The 24,571-nt window shown below is 44.9% G+C and overlaps 1 long non-coding RNA gene across 2 annotated transcripts in view; it reads left to right on the forward strand.

Moving 5' to 3' along the window:
- LOC134928801 (uncharacterized) overlaps positions 1–24,571 on the forward strand; it is a 495,132-nt gene that overhangs the window by 177,406 nt on the left and 293,155 nt on the right. The window contains exon 1 of one of the 2 annotated variants that reach the window (XR_010178022.1): positions 16,283–16,341. The exons of the other annotated variant lie outside the window; for it this stretch is intronic. This is a non-coding gene — a long non-coding RNA (uncharacterized LOC134928801). Of the gene's footprint in view, positions 1–16,282; positions 16,342–24,571 lie in introns of those variants that run through there. 2 annotated transcript variants of the gene reach the window in all.

Raw genomic sequence — 24,571 nt, forward strand, 5'->3', positions numbered from 1 at the left:
AGGTGTAAGCACTGCGGGTACTTCATGCCACCAGCGCTACTTAAGGTTTTAAAGGTATTACATCGTTGCAGTACTAGGCTGCAAAGGTTTCAAGTATAAGCATATCCTTACATTGTTTCATTACTTAAGGTTTACTGTATATCACTCTGTGTGCGTCCGCGCGTGCGTCGCGCCCACGGCACAGCGTCTGATACGCTAAGTGCGTATCCATACGGTACTCAGTACACAAATAGCGTACTTAGGCCCTCATTCCGAGTTGTTCGCTCGGTAAAAATCTTCGCATCGCAGCGATTTTCCGCTTAATGCGCATGCGCAATGTCCGCACTGCGACTGCGCCAAGTAAATTTGCTATGCACTTAGTAATTTTACTCACGGCTTTTTCATCGGTCTGGCGATCGTAATGTGATTGACAGGAAATGGGTGTTACTGGGCGGAAACAGGCCGTTTTATGGGCGTGTGGGAAAAAACGCTACCGTTTCCGGAAAAAACGCAGGAGTGGCCGGAGAAACGGAGGAGTGTCTGGGCGAACGCTGGGTGTGTTTGTAACGTCAAACCAGGAACGACAAGCACTGAACTGATCGCAGATGCCGAGTAAGTCTGAAGCTACTCAGAAACTGCTACGAGGTGTGTAATCGCAATATTGCGATTACTTCGTTCGCAATTTTAAGATGCTAAGATTCACTCCCAGTAGGCGGCGGCTTAGCGTGAGCAACTCTGCTAAAATCGCCTTGCGAGCGAACAACTCGGAATGACCTCCTTAGTACGTAGAGTGTGTAATTAGTCTAGCGGCCATAGCGGCTCCACGGTAATAGTGTATAGCTTTATGTTTTAAGGTAATATTTGACATTATCAATTGGAGAGCTCGTCCGGTCCTCCTCATATCCGCAGCCTAGCAGGACAAGGCAGACTTTATCTATCAGCAAAGGGCGGGAAGGTATAAAGGTATCCCCTGTTAGCCTTCTCATGGTCAGGTGGATACACTGGTGCTGATTAGATAAGCGTCTGCTCCGCATGGTTTGTAGGGATGCTGGTGGGATCCGAAAGGTAAGAACGTAAAGCTATTGTTTTTTTAAATCTGTGAAATTTCTGTTTGGTGCCAACTACGCACGCAACACACGTAACACATGCACACACCTGTATTTTATTTGTGTATTCTGCATATCTATTCACTTGTTGCCATTAGCCTTGATTATTAGATACATTTTGACCCGTGCTGAAAAATTTGTTGCTATTTAGTTAAAAATATAGAGTAATATTTAAGGGATTACATGTAAAACACACATGCAGCCTGGCCTTGTTATAAAGGTTTATACAGGAGATACTGTGTGGTGTTTGGTAAGCGATTATAGTTAAATATCGTTTACATTTATAGAAGTGTGGTATTTGTATTACTGCGGACGTATACGGCCATTGTACACGTGTTTCGGAAAAACGTTCGAGACTGAGTACGCAACGTAAAGGCCTATACACGTGGCGTATTTTACGCAACGTGCGTACAGATACGCCCACTAAATACAAATCACACAATAGCATTGTTTCAGTTTAGGCGAGACGGCAGCCACGCGATAATAGCACAAATTGATCAGTGTCCAATATTTAGTTTAAAAAAAAAACTTTTTTTCTGTATTACCTCTGGGGAAAGCTATCAGTTAACAGGAAAGGAATTTTCTGATCAGAAAACTATAGAATGTTAGTGTGGGCTGAATAGGGTGTGAATATATTGAACCCCGCTTGGTGGTCTTGGTGATCTTGGTGGTCTTGGTGAAGCTTGGTGAAGCTTGGTGAAACTTGGTGAAGCTTGGTGAAGCACGGTCTAGGTGAAAACGTGATGAGCACGGTCCAGGTGTAAAACGTGTGACGGAGTGTGATAAAGTTTTCGTGGTATTACGCTCCGGCTGTTTTGGAGCACAGTAGGAAGACTCCAGTGATCCTACCACTTATAGATAGCAAGTGTCTATAAGCGGTACGATTGGACCGCACGGTTGTATGGGTGACGTGACGCAACGTGATACGTGGTTTTGCATATTTGTGCGTAAATCTTGTCATCATACGCGTTGTAGGAAGCACATGCAAGCGTGATTTATGTAAAGTAAAGGTTTAGGGAATTTTCGCTGGTCTCTCAGGAAAATCTCTAGAGGTAGGGCCTGCAATGGCTACATGTGTCTGCTAAAGAAGGCGGATCCGTGGTACTCGGAGCAGAAGAAGTTCAGTGGAAGAGCTTTAAGGATTTCCACCGTAGACTACTGTGTTTGGTGCATTTTAGGAAGTTTTCCCGTGTTAAAAAGATCCACAATGGAAGCCAAGTGCACAACACAGGGACGTTCAGCAGTCAGGGTTCAGACTGCAGATTTCAGACCCAGGGGGTCAGCTCAGTTAGTAATGTGGGGGAAGTATGGTCCCCACACTGAGACCTTTTGTGATGAATGGACACGAATGACTGTGGGGGATAAAGCACCATTTCCTGGGATAGGTAGTTTTGACTCAGAGGTATTGCATAATCTAAGGCTTAGGATCTGTCTGATAAAATCCCAAAAACAGAGGATCAGACACACAAACTGTTTACATTTATGGCAACGAGAGAGTGATATGCAGAGGGAACTAGCTTACACAGCTGGCTCTAACCCTAGCAGAAAACTGATAGCAACCGCACTACCACCGTACATTACAGGCGAGAAAATGGCTACAGAGAATGGCATACTGATATATGATAAGAGTGCACTTAATAAATGTATTAATGACGATAAGAGTAAATGTAATAAATGTATTAATGACGATAAGAGTAAACTTAATAAATGTATTAATGACGATAAGAGTAAAACTGATAAATGTATAAATTCTAACCCGTGCAAGTTGCACCCCATTTTAAACTTCCCTCAGGATTACAAGCAAGAAAGTGAGCCCAGCACGATGTCGGCACTTTCTCTAGCAGTCACCATACAGAACACCCAGGTGGGCACGGCCCAATCGGTAAGAGCAGTAGTAAAGCCCCCTAGCGGAGGGTCAGGTGAGGTCGTGTCCACAGGTAAGTACGGTATTGTACATTATGCACAGACAATTGCACCTCACATTGTAGAGTCAACACAAAATGGTGTCATTGAACTAAATCCTGTCAGGGTGATCGCAGTCCCCAATGGGAGGACTGACGCTCAGGGAGTCACTCCCGTCAAGGACATTGCTATGCATTGCCCCTGGTCCCGGGCAGAATTGAGGACAATTATGTCTGAATTTCCCGATCCCAGAAAAGATTTAGCCGCATGTCAGAGGTTTATTAGAGAACTAGGTAATGCCACCAAACCCACAAACAAAGATTGGCGAACAGTGCTACGAGTATGTCTACCTTCCAATATTGACCCTGCAAAATTTATTACTATTTGTAAATTAGACGCAGAAGTACCTCTCACTGAGGAATACACTCAGGAGAATGTACGACAAATCAATCTGCAATTAGGAGTATATTTCCCAACTGTTGTCAAGTGGAATAAAATCTTCTCCATTAGACAAAGAGAAGGTGGAACGGCAGCTGAATATTTCCATCGAGCACTGCAGGTAATGGCTAGATTTACTGGGATCAAAGACATTAAGGATAATGTGCATCATAGAGAGGTAGCTGTGTCCGTATTAATGGACGGGTTAAAGGAAGCGTTGAGAACCAGGGTACAAATCACTCAACCTAACTGGAGAGGTATCTCGGTGGCTGCCTTAAGAGAGTCCGCTGTTAAGAACGATCGGAACATCATTAAACACAGGGAGTCACAGGGGGATAAGCTGATGACAGTAAGTATAAAAGCCCTGACAACGAAGCCACATCAGCCTAAACCCCAGACCCCTGATGGTTAGTTGTATGTGGTAAAATGTTCTAACTGCCAGAGGGAAGGACATTACGCACGGAACTGTAATTTTAGAGACCCACATAAGGTATAGCGACCCCCTAGACCAGAACATGACACACTGTATGACACATGTAATTGGGATCAGGGATCATATAGGAAAAATTTTGGGCCGCACCTGTAGTCTGCAGCCAGTGAAGTTGATTGATAGCCTTGGAAGTGAACCTGAGGTTACAGTGAATATAGTTGGTAGATCATACCTTGTAGATATAGGGGCGGCCAGGTAAACTCTGTGATTTATCTTTAAAAGTTTCCTCTTCATCTCTGACGTTCACCGACAGAACTACAGCTCAAACGTCACATGTCTACTCGGTCTTTTCAGAGGTCTGCCCAACCCCAGTATATCTCACCAGCATCATTGTGCCTGGCCATGCACAGAGGGTGGAGAGTGGAAATACTGGTGGGGGAAGACTGTGCAGAGATACCAATAGACATGTTGGTGTGACAGCCTGATGGTGAACGGAAATCTGACAATTTTTTTTTCTTTTTATTATTCTCTCTCTTTTTGTTTTTTCATGTTCTACGGATGGTATTTCACACAACAGTTAAACACATGGTAATGCAAGATTTATGGTCTCTACAGATAAGTCGCTGACTCGGAAAGAATATCGTATCACTGGAGTGTCCGTTTCGGGAAGACTGAGAGGCAGCACTGTTGAGACGGCATCTGAGCAAGGAGAACAAAAAGACTAGAGGCAGTTATCGTACCAGTTTTCTTTCCCTTCTATTATTTTCTTTACCTCCCATTACTACTCTTTCTTTCTCCTCCTGCAAGATGGACTTACCCCAAGAGACTGTGTTCCGGGTTTTCCTGTTGACCCTGTTGTTGACCAGAGCAGTCTATTTCGGTGAGAGTACCAGAGAGGTCGAGAAAGGATCTGGAATGGGTTCTGATGACAAGTACGGATTAGTAGAATTCCAAGAGCAACACATTCACCGAGCAAAGGCGAGTATCAGAAAACGATCTGGTAGTCATGACACTAGGAGACATTGTGAAGGGTTATTGGCTGAAGAAAATTGTATCTGTAGAAATTGTGAAAACATAGTTGAGGACGGGTGCATCCAGAGATGTCAGTCCAGCCTTAATATCAACATGGACCGTCATTCATTGAGTGACTATCACTCAGTAGTGGGTAAGGTTTTAAACCAAACAGAATGCTGGGTGTGCTCACAAGTACCTCAAGGTCAGAGCAAGTCAGGATTAGTACTGTACCCTTTAACACTAGATGAGGTACTTGAATTAAGGGGTGGGAGACCGGTGGACAAGAAATTTAATATTTCTAGGCCTCCTAGTTTGAAGCTCCACCAATATCATGTGGATAGGTCCTTAATATGTTTCAACATTTCCAATCCCCGAAAGCCGGGAAATTGGGAAGTGACATGGAATAACCAAACCATGGCATTTTCACAAAGAGCCGATAGAATGCCCGTAAACCCTGAACTTATACACCAAATAGCCGACGGTGGGAGGTATTTTCGGTACAGGTATACTCTAGGAAGTAGGACCATGCGGGTTGGAGAAGTATCTCCAGGGTACTGTGCGCATTATCATACAGCCTGATACGTGTACTGAACAGATGAGAGAGTTAGGGATAGGATTTTTCACCTGGAAGGTTTGCAATATGGTAATGTCATATTCTGTCCCATATGTTCTCCCCGATGATGCTTATTTCATATGTGGGAGGAAGGCTTATAAGTGGCTTGCCCCAAACTCAGAGGGATTGTGTTACATTGGAAGAGTGTTGCCAGAAGTAATGACCATTACCCATAATAAGATGAAAGACGTTCACCGCAATGCTCAAGCTCCTTACACTCACACTCACTACGAACACATTGTTAAGAGACACCTTACAGATAGGACAGAGCACGCAGCCTCTGATTTGATCCACGAATCCACCGGGATTCAATTCCTACTCACGTTAGATATCACCCATACCGCCAGAGGAATTATAAATTTTAGGTATATTCATGCGCTAGCGAACCTGATAGACAATATCCCCGAGATGTATGATGACACCTTCAGGTATACTGGGAGGGAATTGCAAGCTTACAAAACGGAACTGACCCAGCACAGGATGGTTCTCAATTACATCACAGCGGTGACATGCGGGTATTGTGTCACCCTAGCAACTCAGTATGGTGTGAAATGCTGTACGTATATTACAAACAGCACTGATGACCCCACCGAGGTCATAGATCAAAAGATGGACAATATCTTGCAGTTGAAATGGGAGTTCCGAAGGAGACACAACCTTACCCTTACTGCTGTGAGTAATGAACTGACCGGCTGGGTTTCATGGTTGAACCCACGCAATTGGTTCTCAGGTTTAGGAGAATGGGCTCAAAATGTTATCGTAAATGTAGGAAAGTTTCTCCTTTGTATCATGGGAGTTGTCATAATGATTGGTTTGATATTTAGATGTGTTCGGATTTTAATGCAGCGCAAGCGCAGTACCAAAGTGATGAGTTTGAGGAGCGAGGGCATTGTTACACAAACTGGTTTAATTTATGACCCATGAATTGAGACAATGCTGTGATAAGAGGTGATTCCACGGTCCGTTTCTTTCACCCGTTTCTCCTTTGTTTTTCTCCCAAGCAAAAAGACATCCATTCGGAAGAAGACTAAAGACTTTGATGGAGAAGACTACAGACCTTTGATGGACATTTCTACAGACTTTGAGAGACACTTTAGAGACTTTAAAGACTTTTTATGGACACTTGAAAGACTTTGATTATCACCCACAGCAAGGATACACCTATCCGGACAAGACTTCAACAGACACCCAAGGACAATTGCACACATTATTATGTGAATGTATTTGTGACATATGTTTCTTATCTTCATCTCTACAACCTTCAGGTAGTGACACACATAGTCGACAGGTGACATAGGTACATATATTAGCATTCACATGTTTCTCCCCCCTCCATGTATCATCAACTAATGTGCACCCCATTTGTTGGAACAAGAAGCCAAAAAGAGCTTGGTAGTGTTTGTTGGCCCACTTACAGACCCTTAATACGGGATAAGAAGGATTTAATGTATACTTCGCAATACCTCGAAGCTTATCTAGAACATGTACGGCACGATGATACATGCCCCTCAGACATGAATTTCATACATACATACATGCTTTTACTATCCCACTAGGTCATACATTTCCCGCCTACTCCTCTCCTCCCTCCACCCAATCATTTTTTAGGTATTGTATTGTTTTCCTTTTAATCTAACCATCTGTAAAGATTGTAGTGTATATATTTCTGTTTAGATAGTGGCAGTTATTGTTGACTGCCAAAGGGTCAACTGTCAAAGTCGAAAAATATTGTTATACATATCCTTTGTTCTAACCCCTCATGCACATGCACGCTGCTCGTGCACCTGGTCCCCCGTGCATACACATATCCGCAAGTTGCGTAAGAGACGCTCCGGCGACTCGTGCGCATGATATGTGTATTTACGGCGGAGTTTGTGAGCGTGTAGCGTGCTAATAAAACATAGCATATTTAACCCAAATAGTGCATTTTGTAGATGTAAATCCCCTAGACCATGACAGCGAGTAATGTTAGTTTAAACAGTTCCTGGACGGAGAGATTCATCTTTGCATGATAGGAAGGGTCAGATAAAGGTTGGTAGGTGATGTCTAGTATCCAGCTGTAGGGTATTTTAAGGGTAACATTCCGGTGTTAGTTAGGAAAGAATCGCATGTTCCTGCGTATAGTTATGTGCAGAAGTAGAATATAGATATAAAATTGTATTTTAAATATATTACGAATGGGGAGGGGACGAGAATGGAACCCAGTCACACATAAATTTCCCACAGACTGAGATACAATGGCCTTGTTTACACTAAGCTTTGAGATTCTATGAAGAGGGCATGCACCTTTGTTTATGAATAGGGCCAGGTTTCTCTCCAGAATAATGAGTGCTGAGTTGCCATTGTCTCAACTGAAAGAAAGGGACAAACAAGGGTGAACAATGCCCAGGAGCAGAGTATGTTTGGAAGATCAGAAACAATAGCTAACCACAACAAAACCAGACAGATAGGAATTTAGAATACTAACATTCCTAGTCCAAAATCCATGGAGATAGAGGTATTAATTTATGGGTATTAATTTATATATATTATATATATATATATATATATATATATATATATGTGTGAATAAATATATAATACCTAACAAATTGTAATAGCAGGAGTGTGTGTGTGTGTGTGTGTGTATGTATATATATATATATATATATATATGTGTATATATATATATATATATATATATATATGAATATGTGGATATATGAATATCTTGAAGATTGAGATAGATAGTAATATCATGTGTGGGTTCATATTGTTCAGAGTCACGTGAACATTAATTTGGTGGGAATAAGAACATTGTTAAAACTTACCTCATTAAGATATTAATAATACCGGATTTATGTTTAATGTGATGGGTTTAAACTGATTATGGGGCGGGACCTCCACATCCCAAGTCCTAGCCATCGCCCACTTCTTGAACTAACCAATGGTCCCCGGTGCAGGACATGTCCCACCCCCTAACCAATGGAAGAAGAGCACACAGTGTCTATTGTATTATGTCTTGAGCTACTGAATAAAGAGCGAGCAGCAGGCCAGGTCACTATCAAAGACTCTGAAGGCTTTCTACCTGATAGCTGAGGACTGGTCCAGGACGCACTTGCGAACGATTCCCCACGTGTATGTATATTCTCTGTAGCCATTATTCTCTATTATTCTGTTTAGATTTCCTTGTTAGCCTGTAGTGTATAACTTGTATCTGTTTACCCCTTTTCTCTGAATAATCCACTGCGGTGTTAGAGCCCAGTGGTTTACCACAAACCGGTGTTGTGTTTTCACTTTCCTGCAAAGGGCTTTCATAGCGTATTAATCGGTATAAGGTGTATAAGCATTGTTAAGGTGTAAGCACTGCGGGTACTTCATGCCGCCAGCGCTACTTAAGGTTTTAAAGGTATTACATCATTTCAGTACTAGGCTGCTAAGGTTTAAAGTATAAGCATATCCTTACATTGTTTCATTACTTAAGGTTTACTGTATATCACTCTGTGTGCGTCCGCGCCGTGTGTGTGTCGGTTGCGATGCCTGACCTTCCCAACACTGGACGGGAAGAGGTTGCACCTTCCACCATTTGCATGCCCCCTGCAAGTGCTGGAAGGAGCACCCGCAGTCCAGTTCCTGATAGTCAAATTGAAGATGTCACTGTTGAAGTACACCAGGATGAGGATATGGGTGTTGCTGGCGCTAGGGAGGAAATTGACAAGGAGGATTCTGATGGTGAGGTGGTTTGTTTAAGTCAGGCACCCGGGGAGACACCTGTTGTCCATGGAACGAATATGGCCATTGAAATGCCTTGTACAAAAAAAAAATCACCTCTTCAGTGTGGAATTATTTCAACAGAAATGCGGACGACTGGTGTCAAGCCGTGTGTTGCCTTTGTCAAGCTGTAATAAGTAGGGGTAAGGACGTTAACCACCTAGGAACATCCTCCCTTTTACGTCACCTGGACCGCATTCATCAGAAGTCAGTGACAAGTTCAAAAACTTTGGATGACAGCGGAAGCAGTCCACTGACCACTAAATCCCTTCCTCTTGTAACCAAGCTCCTGCAAACCACACCACGAACTCCCTCAGTGTCAATTTCCTCCTTAGACAGGAAAGCCAATAGTCCTGCAGGCCATGTCACTGTCAAGTCTGACGAGTCCTCTCCTGCCTGGGATTCCTCCGATGCATCCTTGAGTGTAACGCCTACTGCTGCTGGCGCTGCTGTTGTTGCTGCTGGGAGTTGATCGTCATCCCAGAGGGGAAGTCGGAAGACCACTTGTACTACTTCCAGTAAGCAATTGACTTTCCAACAGTCCTTTGCGAGTAAGATGAAATATCACAGCAGTCATCCTGCTGCAAAGCAGATAACTGAGGCCTTGGCAGCCTGGGTGGTGAGAAATGTGTTTCTGGTATCCACCGTTAATTCACAGGGAACTAGAGACTTGATTGAGGTACTGTGTTCCCGGTACCAAATACCATCTAGGTTCCATTTCTCTAGGCAGGCGATACCAAAAATGTACACAGACGTCAGAAAAAGAGTCACCAGTGTCCTAAAAAATGCAGTTGTACCCAATGTCCACTTAACCATGGACATGTGGACAAGTGGAGCAGGGCAGACTCAGGACTATAGGACTGTGACAGCCCACTGGGTAAATGTATTGCCTCCCGCAGCAAGAACAGCAGCGGCGGCACCAGTAGCAGCATCTCGCAAATGCCAACTCCTTCCTAGGCAGGCTACGCTTTGTATCACCGCTTTCCATAAGAGGCCCACAGCTGACAACCTCTTATGGAAACTGAGGAACATCATCGCAGAATGGCTTACCCCAATTGGACTCTCCTGGGGATTTGTGACATCGGACAACGCCACCAATATTGTGCGTGCATTACATCTGGGCAAACTCTAGCACGTCCCATGTTTTACACATACATTGAATTTGGTGGTGCAGAATTATTTAAAAAACGACAGGGGCGTGCAAGAGATGCTGTCGGTGGCCCGAAGAATTATCTGAAGCAAGAGGTGGTAACGAGGTGGAATTCAACCCTCTATATGCTTCAGAGGATGGAGGAGCAGCAAAAGGCCATTCAAGCCTATACATCTGCCTACGATATAGGCAAAGGAGGGGGAATGCACCTGACTCAAGCGCAGTGGAGAATGATTTCAACGTTGTGCAAGGTTCTGCAACCCTTTGAACTTGCCACACGTGAAGTCAGTTCAGACACTGCCAGCCTGAGTCAGGTCATTCCCCTCATCAGGCTTTTGCAGAAGAAGCTGGAGACATTGAAGGAGGAGCTAAAACAGAGCGATTCCGCTAGGCATGTGGGACTTGTGGATGGAGCCCTTAATTCGCTTAACCAGGATTCATGGGTGGTCAATCTGTTGAAATCAGAGCACTACATTTTGGCCACCGTGCTCGATCCTAGATTTAAAACCTACGTTGTATCTCTCTTTCCGGCAGACACAAGTCTGCAGAGGTTCAAACGTGACCCGTCAACAGCTCCTCCTTCACATTCTCCCGCAACTGGGGGTGCAAGGAAAAGGCTGAGAATTCCGAGCCCACCCGCTGGCGGTGATGCAGGGCAGTCTGGAGCGAGTGCTGACATCTGGTCCGTACTGAAGGACCTGCCAACGATTACTGACATGTCGTCTACTGTCACTGCATATGATTCTGTCACCATTGAAAGAATGGTGGAGGATTATATGAGTGACCGCATCCAAGTAGGCACGTCAGACAGTCCGTACGTATACTGACAGGAAAAAGAGGCAATTTGGAGGCCCTTGCACAAACTGGCTTTATTTTACCTAAGTTGCCCCCCTCCAGTGTGCACTCCGAAAGAGTGTTTAGTACAGCCGCTCACCTTGTCAGCGATTGGCATACGAGGTTACTTCCAGAAAATGTGGAGAAGATGATGTTTATCAAAATTAATTATAATCAATTCCTCTGTGGAGACATTCACCAGCAATTGCCTCCAGAAAGTACACAGGGACCTGAGATGGTGGATTCCAGTGGGAACGAATTAATACTCTGTGAGGAGGGGGATGTACACAGTGAAAGGGGTGAGGAATCGGAGGATGATGATGAGGTGGACATCTTGCCTCTGTAGAGCCAGTTTGAGCAAGAGATTGATTGCTTCTGTTTTTGGTGGGGGCCCAAACCAACCAGTCATTTCAGCCACAGTCGTGTGGCAGACCCTGTGGTTGAAATGATGGGTTTGTTAAAGTGTGCATGTCCTTTTTATACAACATAAGGGTGGGTGGGAGGGCCCAAGGACAATTCCATCTTGCACCTCTTTTTTTTTTTATCTTTGCATCATGTGATGTTTGGGGCCAATTTTTATAAGTGCCATCCTGTCTGCCACTGCAGTGCCACTCCTAGATGGGCCAGGTGTTTGTGCCGGCCACTTGGGTCACTTAGCTTAGTCATCCAGCGACCTTTGTGCAAATTTTAGGACTAAAAATAATATGAGGTGTGAGGTGTTCAGAATAGACTGGAAATGAGTGGAAATTATGGTTATTGAGGTTAATAATACTATAGGATCAAAATTACCCCCAAATTCTATGATTTAAGCTGTTTTTTGAGGGTTTTTTAAAAATAAAAAACCCGAATCCGCCCAAAAAAATTCAGGGAGGTTTTGCCAAAATGTGTCCGAATCCAAAACACGGCCGCGGAACCGAATCCAAAACCAAAACACAAAACCCGAAAAATTTCCGATGCACATCTCTAATGAAAACTCTTGGTCCGTAGATGTGCAGAATTATATTGGCGTTGCAATTGGTTGCTTCACTTTGAAGTTACGTGGCAAAATGTCCACCAGCCAATTACAATTATTCACGCTTGAGCTCTGGAAAATGTGGCAGTTGGTGGATGACCTGGAACATGTGATTAGCTGAGGGTGTCTGGAAAGTTTGACAGTTATGTGCAGTCACGCACTAAGCTGGGATATCGACTCCTAAGGGGTAAAAATGGGTAAAATGTTCCGCCCAGCAAGCCTTTGTCCAGTTGAAACCTGGCATATGAGCTAATTATTATTATTATTATCCTTTAGTTATATGGCGCCACAAGGGGTCTGCAGTGCCTTACCAAATACATATACAGAAAGAGAATGGAACAAAACAAAAAAAAGTTACTTACAGCACAGAACATTGCAGGACAAGGGCATTGTTTATAAACATCACTGCATCGGTGATTGTGATTGTAATACTCAAATAAGCAGCAGGGTGGCAGAACCCAAGAGAGGGTTAGGTAATTTTGTAGGCAGTAGAGGTTAGATGATGGTATTAGTAAGAGTGAAAACTGCAGTGCTCATGAGAACTAACATTCTAAAGATAGCATGAAGGAAATTTTATACAATATAAGCAAAGGCGCCACTATCTCAGTTGGCTCTCGCAGTCAGATTTTGGATCATTTTCGAAATTTTGGTTAAAAGAGACTAAACCTGTATTACCAAATATTTTTCTTTTGCAGAAGGGCATCTTAAACGTCTGCTGGAATAGTTTAGTGTATTTATCCTAAGTTTTGTTTCTGCCCCATAATTCCCTAGCAGAGCCCTCTTGTCATTCTTATTTATCTATCATTGTCTTATGAATGTATCATTTAACAACTGGAAAATTAACTGACAGGTGTTGCCTAGTGTAATTAGGCATGTTGTCAGGACGTTGGGTTGTCACTGTCTTCAGCTAGATAACTTAAATAAAAAAAATTATGAAATTCAAATAAAAGAAACCCCAATCTATCAAAATAAAGTCATAGAAAACGAATAAATTCTAGACAGGTAAAGTAGCTATTGATATTTCCAACCCTATATATATTTATGACGGTCTATACAGTTTATATCAATTCATAGTAACTTCATAGTAACGTCACCAAAAAAATATTTACTGAGAATAAAATGCAGTAAAGTTTCAATACAATAAGAACTTACTCAAATACATGTTCATGCTGCCTAAAATGCAGGGAGGGTTAAACAACACATACTGTATGTCCCAATTTTTCTGTATTTTCGTTAATATAACACAGTTTGCTTTATGCAAAAAAACAAACAAAAATATTCAAATCATTGCTGTGGAATCATTTACGAAATTCTTCATATTTTATTTAAAAAAAATGCTTTTTAAACCATGAGCCACTGTAGATTAACAACAATTAGACATCTAAAAAGTGGGATAAAATATGCCCTGTTCTATCCGCACAAGCCCCTCCCAGTACGCCCAACTTTGGCCAGAAATAACAGTTTTGAGTGAAACTCCGCCCCTTTCAAGGTTTGCAAAACAGAACTGTCCGGCCGATATGAGGGCAGTTGAGAAGCATGCAGATCCCGATATGTTCTGCAAACGCCTTTTTCATACAGCTCCGATAAACCATAGAACCATGATGCAGTTGGCAGTGCCAACGGAAGTGCCGCAGGAGGGATGAGAACGCTGCCAGGGCTAGTACCCACTGTGCTATTTATTTTATAACAATGGGAGGCATTCAACTGATCGCTTGTAGGGATCCCGGCAGTCAGGATACCGACACCGGAATTCCGACACCAGCTGAAATACCAGCGGTCGGAGTCCTGACCGCCGGCTGGTTACCCCTCTTGGGTGGTGGTCCACGCCACCACCTGGAGGGGAATAGAAACCTGTGGTGACAGAAGCATGGCGAGCGCAGCAACCCCACGAGGGGACATGCTGCGCTCGCTGCCAGGATCCCGGCGTCGGTCTCCTGACCGCCGATGTCCATACCGCCAGGAACTCGTACTAATCCCTATAACAATATATGAAATATCATTGTTCAAGACTTGAAATTTGAAATATCCCTATATAATTCTTAACAAAATGTACATCTTTATTCTTTTTCTTGGTGCTTTCCTCTAGACATGTATAAAAATGGTCTACTGAACAGCGCCAGAACAGCATATTGTTTCTAGAGGACGTTTTAAGACGCAAATATGTTGCTTGGCTACACATTCTGTAGTTGTTGGATGAAGATCAAGTATTACCATGAATCTTTTATTACACTCTCAGTTCCGTCTCCATGTTCCTCTATTTTGCTTAGCTGGGCTTGGATCTCCTTAGGTGGACTGAAATGCTGGGCATTTTGTTTTAGATTCAGTTTGAGCGAGCATTCCATTTGCGAACAGAAATCTGCATTATTTATCCGGTATTGGCTGATGAATTGATCTGGAATAAATAATGCAAAGTGCAGAGGGCAAGATGTATAGGACATTTTCCTCTGATCTTGTAGGATGTTACTTTAGCTTGAAGACAGCAGAAACATCCCTGACAGTATTGCTGAGTACACCGTACTGCGTGTTGCTAGCTATGATTCCGAGTTTTTTGGAAAATCAATCAGTATCTCTGATCTTTTTCCACTTCGTCAGGTGTTCATTAGTTAAAAACCTAAAACAGACCGAGCAGTGCTGCAACAACATAAAGGACTTTTCAGACTTTAGTATTAGTAAACAACCTGCCATTCTTTTATCATTTTATAAATCAAAATCTATTTGCGCCTTATAGCCTCCTGACATTGGGCAAATGATGCGGCTAGGGAGATAGGAATGTATTCAGGGCACTTGAACCCTCACTGCAAAAACAATGAAAAAATAATCGCCTTACAGGTAACAGCGGGTACATTCTACTGCACAGTGTATTGTTTAAAGTAGTTTTATTCAGAATACAGCAGTAAACGCTGCTGACAACAAGCAGCGACATAACAGGGTTTTATTGCGCCCTGGTCGAGCCAAGCGTCCTGAGCGCATGATGTAATGACGTCAAGGGGATGAGGCCGTCAGTGTTGGGAATTACAGCACTGTCCACAGCATACTTGCCTACCCTCCCGGAACAGCCGGGAGGCTCACAATAAGCAGATTGCTCTCCTGGCCTCCTGGAAGAGTGGGAAAGTCTCCTGGACCCAACCTCCACCCGCTGCCAGCCTCCCATTTACCTATGGAAACAGGATGTGACGGACACCGGAATCCTGATACTACTGAGAAGACCGGAACAGAATCACTGACAGCCGACATCCCGAAGGTGAGTATTGGGATATGGGTTAAGGCCCGGGCAGGGGTTTAGAGTAAGGCACTAGGGGGGTGGGGGTTATGGTTAGGCACTAGGGGGTTAGCCTTAGCCACTACCCCCCGAGGGTTAGCCGTAGCCAACACCCCCGGAGGGTTAGCTTTAGCTGCCACCCCCTGAAGGTTAGGGTAGGGGACGGGGGGTAGAAATACTCCCTCCGATGTGGGGATGCTGCGGTCAGTCATGTGACCACCGACATCCCAACAGCTGACAGTATTATATGTTGGGGAGTGGGATGATCTGTCTCCTGTTTCGGGGCAGCTGGTACCAATGAGTTGTCCAAACTCGTCTGGTAAGTGGTGAGTAATGGGGGAGCGGTACTTGCGCTCACCTCCTAGTGTTAGTAAGGAAATATGTGACAGATAAGCGTTGAGTATATCTATGCCTTTTATTGAGATAAAGTGCTCAGGCATAAAGAGTATAATGCATTGAAATAGCAAATGATAAAATACAGCGATTGTTAGCTCACAGGCAGAGGCGTCGGAACTGGGGGGGCAAGGGGGCAGCTCGCCCCCCCCAAAATATGAGAGGCGCCGCTGCCGATATACAGGAGGAGCGATGTGCGGTCAGCTGAAAGACCGCACATCACAACCTCCGTGCAGGGACTGAGCAGCAGCGGCAGGATGCGCCTGTGTGCTGAGTGACCCTCCTCGACCCAGTTCAGTGGGGCTGGCCGCCACCCACTCCCCCCCTCCCCTTACCAGGGCTGGTTCACGGCCCCAGAGAAGTGCCGCGATTCGCGGGTGATAAGGGGGCGTGGCCTAATGCCGAGAAGTGTCCTCCTTTGATTACAGACCTGTGGCTGGGGACTTGGTTGTGTCTGCCAGGTAAGAGTCTCTCCCGCCCACTCCCTCTCTCTCCCCCTCTGGCAAGTGCAGGATTTCTAAGGGAGGGGGGGTCCATATATGTACATCATATAAAAAATAATAAATATATATATATATATATTTTACAGTGCTCAAAGTGGGCAGAACTGACTGAAGTAGATCCAAGCCACCGCATCCACATGTCACAGACCTCTCTCGAACTGGCAGCCATTCAAGATCAGCCGTGCAGCCGCTCCTGACTGGCTGCCAGTCCGTGGCAGATTTGAAATAGTAGTGGCGGTCATAGGAAATGCACCAAAGGTCGCCGACCACAGCCGCCTCCTCTCTTGCACCGTCGCCGCCCTCTGCCTCCTCTGCTGCATCACCGCCACCCAGTGGCGGATCCAGGGGAGGGGCACTCGGGCCCGTGCCCCCCCTCTCATTTGTGGCCTCCCCCCGTCCCCCCCGCGGCGTCGGCGCCGCACAGGGAGATGACGGGCGCCCGCTGAGATTGTGTTGCCAGCGGGCGCCCGTCTCCCTGCACAGCGGTAGCCGGAGCTCAGTACTGAGCTCCGGCTTCCGGCGCTGTCACTGCGCCGTGCGCTATGGGAGAGACGTCAGTCATGACGTCTCTCTCATAGTACTGAGGAGAGGACGCCAGCCAGGAGGAGGACTGCAGCGGCGCGGGAACGGGGCTCGGTAAGTATTATGTTTTTTTCTTCCTTAATGCAGCGGGGGCATCTCCTGAAGGAAAACTACGGGGGGACATTACTACTGGGGGGGCATCAACAAGGGGCATTACTACTGGGGGGGATTACTACTGGGGGCATTATAACTGGGGGCATCACTACGGGGGGGGCAGCTACTGGGGGCATTATTACTGGGGGGCACTTACAGGGGGCATTACTACTGGGGGGTCATCTATTGGGGGCACCTAATGGGGGACATTTTTACTGGGGGCATTATTACTGAGGGGCATCTACTTGGGGCATTACTACTGGGGGGGTCATCTATTGGGGGCAGCTACTGGGGGCATTATTACTGGGGGGTATCTACTGGGGGCATTACTACTGGGGGGTCATCTATTGGGGGCAAAGTCCTAGGGGGCATTACTACTGGGGGCAAACTACTGGAGGACATTATTACTGGGGGACATCTACTGGGGGCAAGCTACTGGGGGACATTATTACTGGGGGCCAACTACAAAGGTGCTAACTACTGGGGGCATACTACAGGAGGGCATTACTACTGGCGGCTTAACTACAGGGGCATTACTACTTGGGGGCTAAACTACAGGGGCATTACTACTTGGGGGCTAAACTACAGGGGCATTACTACTTGGGGGCTAAACTACAGGGGGGCCAAACTACTGGGGGCATAACTACAGGGGCCAAACTACTGGGGGCATTACTACTGGAGGCTAAACTATAAGGGGGGCATAACTACAGGGGCTAAACTACAATGGGGCAAACTACAGGGGGGCATTACTACTGGTGGCTAAACTAGTGGGGGCATTACCACTGGGAGGCTAAACTAAAGGGGGGAGGTAAACTACTGGGGTCATAACTGCAGGGGCATTACCACTGGGGGCATAATGACTGGGGGCATTACTACAGGCAACATTACTACTGGGAGCAATACGGGCATTGCATAAAGGACACCACTACTATGGGGTCTATATAAGGGGCACTACCAGTACAGTGGACATTGCATAATGAGGGCTACAACTGTGGGCATTGTATAAGAAGCGCCACCCCACATGCACCGAAGCCGCACGCAAATGTACTTGCCCCTTCCATGGTGCCCCACCTATCATTTTCTTCTGGATCCGCCCCTGCCGCCACCCTCCGTCTCCTCTGCACCTCCGCCAACTCCCAGAGCCTCCTCCTCCTCCGCATCATCTCCAACGCCCACAGCCTCCACCGCCACGCGCCGACCACAGCCTTCTCATCCACCGCACCGCAGACCACAGCCTCCTCCGCATCGCCGCTGCTCAATAGGTAATTTTACTCTGCTGCGTTCCTCTCTCCCTTTGTCCCTGTGGTCACTCTCCCAAACCATCTCTCCCTGTCCCTCTGTCACTCTCCCTGTCCCTCTCCCGGATGGTATGTAGGTTCCCGGCTGTTGGAATCCCAGCGCACAGTATACCGGTGCTGAAATCCCAAAACCTCTTCTCCCTCTTGGGGGTCCACGACCCCCCTGGTGGGAGAATAGATAGTGCTCTCGCCACCGTGCCCGCAAGGGGCTCATTTGCACTCGCCCAGCTGTCGGTATGCCGGCGGTCGGGATTCCGGCGCCGGTATGCTGGCCACCAGAAGCCCGGCCACCGGCATACAATACTACACCCCCCTCTCCCTGTACCTACGTCCCTGCTGCCAATCTCCCTGAATTGTGTCTCATTCTGTGTGGCATAATGTGAATTTTGGCTCATTCTGTGTGTTGTAATGTGAATTGCGGCTCATACCGTGTGCTATAATGTGAATTTTGGCTCATCCTGTGTGCTATAATGTGAATTTCGGCTCATACTGTGTGCTATAATGTGAATTTCGGCTCATACTAATGCCTCATATTATATATATACATATATATATATATATATATATATATATATATCTCGTATATTACAGTATATATATAATATATGTAAAAAATAATAATAATATGGCCTCCATAGACCGGCAGCACAGCAGCAAGACCCCCTTCCTCCCCTCCAGGAACTGATAGCACACAGGCACCACAACCACAACATAGTCAGTAAACAGGCTGGCACCATGATCATTCCTCACTATCCCCCCTGCCACAGTCCCTGCACTCATGCTGGTCAAGGAGAGCTTAATTCATTATTAAATACCGGCGCCCACCCGCCCCTGCCATGGACACCTCACCTTGCTGCTCTGAAGTCAGTGCTGTGGAAGGGAGTGAAGATATGGAAGACTGCACCACTACCATGCGCCAGGCTCTCAGCTCCACTACGGGAGATCAGCCTGAGAGGAGTTCCCCTACATGCCATGATTGGTGGCATAGGGGGTTCTTAGGTACTCAGATCCCCCCTGCGTGCGCGTATGCTGCTCGCTCTCCCTGACACTCTCTCTTGCTCCTCTCTCGCCGACACCCTCTTTGTTTCTCTCTCACTCCCCTGTCTCTCCTGCTACCCTAAGGGGAATTGTAGTGGCAGTGGATGGGGATGTATGGGGTAGAGGTGGGGAAGGGGGCCCTAATATTTCTGTTGCAGACCCTGCCTGCTCCCCTGGGGGCCAGCCTCACCTACACAATGGTGCTTGCCAGCGCAATGCTGCAGTCCCATGCTCCTCCTTTCCCCATCGCAGCACCTCCGTCAGTGGTGCTCCCGGCCTCCATCTACATGGTGCGGCCTCTTCCCCACCGTGGTGCTGCCTCCTTTTCATCCCCACAGTATCGCCTCTTCCTCCCTGTTGGCTCCGCCCCGAGGGGCGCCAAAATGAGGATCTATCTTGCCCCCCCCCAACCTATAAATGTTCTGACTCCCCTGCTCACAGGTGATGGATCACAATTAGGATCAAAGTCCAGATGCTGATGACATAGACTGTGAAATATAGTAGGAATTTGTAGCTGAAAGTTAGTACGTAATAGTCATGATCAAATAGATTCCAAATGCTGGTTCCAGTAAAAGTGGTGCGTTCCTTTGTTGCACAATGGTGCTGTGATACAGTAGATGTAAGGGTCTCTGTTCTAGCGAGCCAGTGTCCCGACCCTCCAGGTACAGTACTCACCCCTCCGTTGTACAATGGTGCTGTTTCTGGCACTGGCGTCTAACTCTGAGGTCCCAGCCAATGGTGTTATCCGTTTTGTTGCTGCGCCTTTGTATAGTGTGTCCCACCCTGCTGTCCCGTCTAGGATCCTTGCTGCCAGAGCGGGGATCTGTGGGACCGTCGGGTGCTGCCGTGACTACCGGATTCCCATGTCTCGAAAGACTTCTGGGTTCCCATTGGCTTCAGCAACACTACCCGACCGCTCAAACTCACCAGCCGGCGAGGAGACTTGTTGATGGAGGTAAAGCTGTAAATCTTCCACAGGTGGTGGGTACTGGTAAACGTGCTGGTGCCAAGTGTGTGCTTCCTCCAACGCGTTTCAGCCCGTAGGCCTTTTTCAAGGATGATTGTGGATTCAATTAGGCTGCTTATATCAGTCCTGTTGGCCAGTGAGATGTCATTGGGTGTGGCTTTATTGGTGATTGACAGTTTTAAATGACTGTTCGTTTTTTTCACTGATTTCATAATAGGGTGATCTGTGTGCTGAACATTTTACTCGATATGATATGGCGCACATCATAACCTGTACAAAATTATGCATATACATACATTAAATGACCGGGTTCTCACTGGGTTGAGATCTAATATTGCTGAGTATAGTACATGATGGGGAAAACTGTTGTGCATGGATCTTATAGGTTTGTTAATTGTGTTATTTTATCAATGTTGTTGAAATCTATGTTGAGACCTCTGGGTGTCATTGTTTTTAATGTGAATACCCATTTCATCTCTTGTTTATCCAGTGTAATGCTATGGTCACCTCCTCTCCAGTTTCTGATGGGTTTTTCAATATCTATAAAGTATAGATATGTGGGATCGGAGTTATGCCTATCTTTGTAGTGTTTCGATACGCTATAATTGGGGTTCACTACGATATGCCAGCGGTCGGGCTCCCGGCGACCAGCATACCGGCGCCGGGAGCCCGACCGCCGGCTTACCGACAGTGTGGCGAGCGCAAATGAGCCCCTTGCGGGCTCGCTGCGCTCGCCACGCTACGGGCACGGTGGCGCGCTACGCGCGCCACACTATTTTATTCTCCCTCCACGGGGGTTGTGGACCCCCACGAGGGAGAATAAGTGTCAGTATGCCGGCTGTCGGGATCCCGGCGCCGGTATACTGTGCGCCGGGATCCCGTCAGTCGGCATACTGAAGACCACCCCTATAATTGTCGTATCCTCTTTTGATGTTCCTCAAATGCTCATACTGTATATCCTTGTTTTTGATGGTCTCACTGTCCTTTCTATGTATTCCAAGCCGCAGGGGCACCTAAGCAAATAGATGACCCCCTTTGTCTCACATGAGATGGTTTGTTTAATATTGAATGTTTTGTCTATTGTTGTTGAGTGGAAGGTATCTACAATTTTGGTGCTTCTATTGTATGATGTTCTACAACCTGCGCATTTACCGCAGTAATGGTATCCGTTTCTGGGTTCAGTGAAAGGTAATACTGTTTGTATTGTGTTCGATGGTTTGATGTGGTTCTTTACAAGTCGGTTTTTTATGTCTGTGCCTTTCTGTACACTATTTGTGGATTTGGACTAGAGATGAGCGGGTTCGGTTCTTCGGGATTCGAACTCCCCCGAACTTCACCTATTTTACACGGTTCCGAGGCAGCCTCGGATCCTCCCGCCTTGCTCGGTTAACCAGAACGCGCCTGAACGTCATCATCTCGCTGTCGGATTCTCGCGAAATTCGTATTCTATATAAGGAGCCGCGCGTCACCGCCATTTTCACTCATGCTTTGGAGATTGAACGGAGAGGACGTGGCTGCGTTCTCTCCCTGAAAAGCTCCGTAATCTGTGCTCAGTGTGCTGCAAATATCTGTGCTCAGTGTGCTGCAAATAATCTGTGCTCAGTGTGCTGAAAATATCTACGTTATCTGCCTGTAAATGCTCCATATCTGTGCTCAGTGTACTGCAAATATCTGATCAGTGTGCTGCATTGTGGGGACTGGGGACCACCAGTATATAATAATATATACTTTTCTATAGCTTCTATACTGCTTGTCAGGACACATGGTCACAGTTACACCGCTCTGTACTGATATATACAATAATATATATACTTTTCTTATTTTCTATAGCTTCTATACTGCTTGTCAGGACACATGTTCACAATTACACTGCTCTGTACTGATATATACAATAATATATAATACTTTTCTATAGCTTCTATACTGCTTGTCAGGACACATGGGTCACAGTTACACTGCTCTGTACTGATATATACAGTAATATATATACTTTTCTATAGCTTCTATACTGCTTGTCAGGACACATGGGTCACAGTTACACTGCTCTGTACTAATATATACAGTAATATATATACTTTTCTATAGCTTCTATACTGCTTGTCAGGACACATGGTCACAGTTACACCGCTCTGTACTGATATATACAATGATATATATACTTTTCTATAGCTTCTATACTGTTTGTCAGGACACATGGGTCACAGTTACACCACTCTGTACTGATATATACAATAATATATATACTTTTCTATAGCTTCTATACTGCTTGTCAGGACACATGGGTCACAGTTACACCGCTCTGTACTGATATATACAATAATATATATACTTTTCTATAGCTTCTATACTGCTTGTCAGGACACATGGGTCACAGTTACACCGCTCTGTACTGATATATACAATAATATATATACTTTTCTATAGCTTCTATACTGCTTGTCAGGACACATGGTCACAGTTACACCGCTCTGTACTGATATATACAATGATATATATACTTTTCTATAGCTTCTATACTGCTTGTCAGGACACATGGGTCACAGTTACACCACTCTGTACTGATATATACAATAATATATATACTTTTCTATAGCTTCTATACTGCTTGTCAGGACACATGGGTCACAGTTACACCGCTCTGTACTGATATATACAATAATATATATACTTTTCTATAGCTTCTATACTGCTTGTCAGGACACATGGGTCACAGTTACACCACTCTGTACTGATATATACAATAATATATATACTTTTCTATAGCTTCTATACTGCTTGTCAGGACACATGGGTCACAGTTACACCACTCTGTACTGATATATACAATAATATATATACTTTTCTATAGCTTCTATACTGCTTGTCAGGACACATGGGTCACAGTTACACCGCTCTGTACTGATATATACAATAATATATATACTTTTCTATAGCTTCTATACTGCTTGTCAGGACACATGGGTCACAGTTACACCGCTCTGTACTGATATATACAATAATATATATACTTTTCTATAGCTTCTATACTGCTTGTCAGGACACATGGGTCACAGTTACACCGCTCTGTACTGATATATACAATAATATATATACTTTTCTTATTTTCTATAGCTTCTATACTGCTTGTCAGGACACGTGTCACAGTTACACTGCTCTGTACTGATATATACAATAATATATATACTTTTCTATAGCTTCTATACTGCTTGTCAGGACACATGGGTCACAGTTACACCGCTCTGTACTGATATATACAATAATATATATACTTTTCTATAGCTTCTATACTGCTTGTCAGGACACATGGGTCACAGTTACACCGCTCTGTACTGATATATACAATAATATATATACTTTTCTATAGCTTCTATACTGCTTGTCAGGACACATGGTCACAGTTACACCGCTCTGTACTGATATATACAATAATATATATACTTTTCTTATTTTCTATAGCTTCTATACTGCTTGTCAGGACACATGGGTCACAGTTACACTGCTCTGTACTGATATATACAATAATATATATACTTTTCTATAGCTTCTATACTGCTTGTCAGGACACATGGGTCACAGTTACACCGCTCTGTACTGATATATACAATAATATATATACTTTTCTTATTTTCTATAGCTTCTATACTGCTTGTCAGGACACGTGTCACAGTTACACTGCTCTGTACTGATATATACAATAATATATATACTTTTCTATAGCTTCTATACTGCTTGTCAGGACACATGGGTCACAGTTACACCGCTCTGTACTGATATTTACAATAATATATATACTTTTCTATAGCTTCTATACTGCTTGTCAGGACACACATGGGTCACAGTTACACCGCTCTGTACTGATATATACAATAATATATATACTTTTCTATAGCTTCTATACTGCTTGTCAGGACACATGGGTCACAGTTACACCGCTCTGTACTGATATATACAATAATATATATACTTTTCTTATTTTCTATAGCTTCTATACTGCTTGTCAGGACACGTGTCACAGTTACACTGCTCTGTACTGATATATACAATAATATATATACTTTTCTATAGCTTCTATACTGCTTGTCAGGACACATGGGTCACAGTTACACCGCTCTGTACTGATATATACAATAATATATATACTTTTCTATAGCTTCTATACTGCTTGTCAGGACACACATGGGTTACAGTTACACCGCTCTGTACTGATATA

The sequence above is a fragment of the Pseudophryne corroboree genome, chromosome 5, assembly GCF_028390025.1.
Source record: "Pseudophryne corroboree isolate aPseCor3 chromosome 5, aPseCor3.hap2, whole genome shotgun sequence".
In the NCBI taxonomy this organism is placed as follows: domain Eukaryota; kingdom Metazoa; phylum Chordata; class Amphibia; order Anura; family Myobatrachidae; genus Pseudophryne; species Pseudophryne corroboree.